Source organism: Merops nubicus, unplaced genomic scaffold (genome assembly GCF_000691845.1).
Source record: "Merops nubicus isolate BGI_N331 unplaced genomic scaffold, ASM69184v1 scaffold16500, whole genome shotgun sequence".
Classification (NCBI taxonomy): domain Eukaryota; kingdom Metazoa; phylum Chordata; class Aves; order Coraciiformes; family Meropidae; genus Merops; species Merops nubicus.
In genome coordinates, this window is record NW_008583688.1 from 10,994 (window position 1) to 12,912 (window position 1,919).

At 59.9% G+C, this 1,919-nt stretch overlaps 1 protein-coding gene across 1 annotated transcript in view; it reads left to right on the forward strand.

The window, feature by feature from the left end:
• LOC103774470 (voltage-dependent L-type calcium channel subunit alpha-1S-like) overlaps nt 1-1,919 on the forward strand; it is a gene marked incomplete at its 3' end in the record, with an annotated part of 19,457 nt that overhangs the window by 10,953 nt on the left and 6,585 nt on the right. The window lies entirely within an intron of this gene.

Consider the following 1,919-nt stretch of genomic DNA (forward strand, 5'->3'; position numbering starts at 1 on the left):
GAGGGACCTGGGGGTGCTGAGCCTGGAGCAAAGGAGGCTGAGGTGAGACCTCTGTGCTCTCTACAACTCCCTGAAAGGACCTTGGAGTGAGGTGGGGGTTGGTCTCTTCTCCCAGGTAACCAGTGGTTGGAGGAGAGGAAATGGGGTTAAATTGTGCCAGGGGAGGTTTCCATTGGGTATTAGGAAGAATTTCTTCCCTGGCAGAGAGGTGAGGCACTGGAATGGGCTGCCCAGAGAGGTGCTGAGTCACCATCCCTGGAGGGGTTCAAAAAACGTGGACATGGTACTTCAGGACGTGGTTTAGTGGCCATGGGAGTGTTGGGTTGATGGTTGGACTGGATGAGAGTGCAGAGGGAGTTTGCCATGACTTGCTCCACTGAAAGGCTGCACTCCCTGAGTGACTGGTGAGACACCCTCATGGTGAGGGGACTGGCTCCTCTCACTCTGCCAACACCAGCACTTGCCCACAGCTTAGAGCCAGATACTGTGGGGTGAGTGCCCCACGGCTGCAGGACAGGTGGTGGGATCCCTCTGGCCAGCACTGGTGGGTCACTGCCCAGAACCTCTATACGGCCCATCCCAAGACTTCTCCTTGCACTGGAGGGGTCACACCAGCAGCACAGACCAGGATGATGCAGCTCCCTGCAGGTGCCTGGGTCTGCAGAGCACGGTGGTGAGGAAAGGTGTGACTGGTGCTGTGCTGGATGTCCTGGGGTGTCCCCTGGCCTGGTTGTGGTGCCTGCTGGGCACTGCCCATACGTGGTGGGCACGCACCACTGGGGCTGGGCAAGGTCCATCTGCTTTGGGCTTCTCCAGGGGACCTCCAGGGGACAGTAGGCCACCTTTTGATTCTGGACAAGGGGTTTTTAGAGCGAGGTCCTTGCTGGTCAGAGACCCTGGAGCTTGATTCTATCCTGAAGCAGGGCAAGGAATTAGCTTTAGTGGTGCTGGGGCTCCGGGTTGGATCCTGACACTCGCCAGCCTGACCCTTGGCAGGGGCAGGGCTGCTGTAGCACGTGGTGGGCTCCCCCCTTCTCCTCCACTTCCAGCAGAGGAGACATCTCACCAGGCTTCTGGTGGGGCTCTGCACCCTCTGTGTCTGAAAGGAGCCTCACAGTAGTTGCATTTGCTTGCCTGGGACTGCAAGGACAGGCTTTTGGGGACAGACAGGAGGGGTCTGACAAGGAGGGGGAAGCAGTGGCATTGAGCTGTCTCAGGTTTTAGCTAAGGCTGAATCTTAGGGCTAAGGCTCTGGCTCTGACTTGAAGACAGAGCCCTGATGCCACCAGTAGTCACAGTGCTCAGGTCTCTGCTCTCACCACTGCTGCCCTCAGGTCCAGTCAGGAGTGCCAGTGGTGTGGGTGACACGCAGGGACACTTGGCGTGGCCATGCTTGAGGGTGTGGTGACAACCTGGCCCTGGTTCCTTAACTGGAGAGCATCTTCCCCTTGGCACTCCAGAGGAACCCAGCGAGGAGGGTGTGCCCACAGCCCTGCAGCCTTCCCCAGGGGAGACCCGCTCTCACTTTGGTCTCAGAGAGATGTTGGTGGCTTTCTGAGTGGAGTTCCCAGCAGAGCCCAAGCAGGGATGCTCCTCACCCTTCACGGGGGGCAGATGGAGGAGAGGGGCCATGGAAAACCAGGAGTATAAATAGCCCTGTCCATGTGGCTGCTTCAGGGAGGTTTTAATCCCAGCCTGGAAGGGGCCATGGGCAGCCAGGGCAGTGGCTGCAGTGACGGGCAGACCCAGGTGGGCACAGGCAGCTCTTGGCCATGCTCCAGGGAAGGAGGAGCTCCTTGGGCCCTGGGGCTGCAGGGCTGAGCAGAGCCCCTGCAGTGGGGGCCAGGTCCCACCCAGACCCCCCTGGGAGTGGGTGCAGAGCCTGGGGGCTCTGCTGGGGTGGTGGCACTGCACCCACT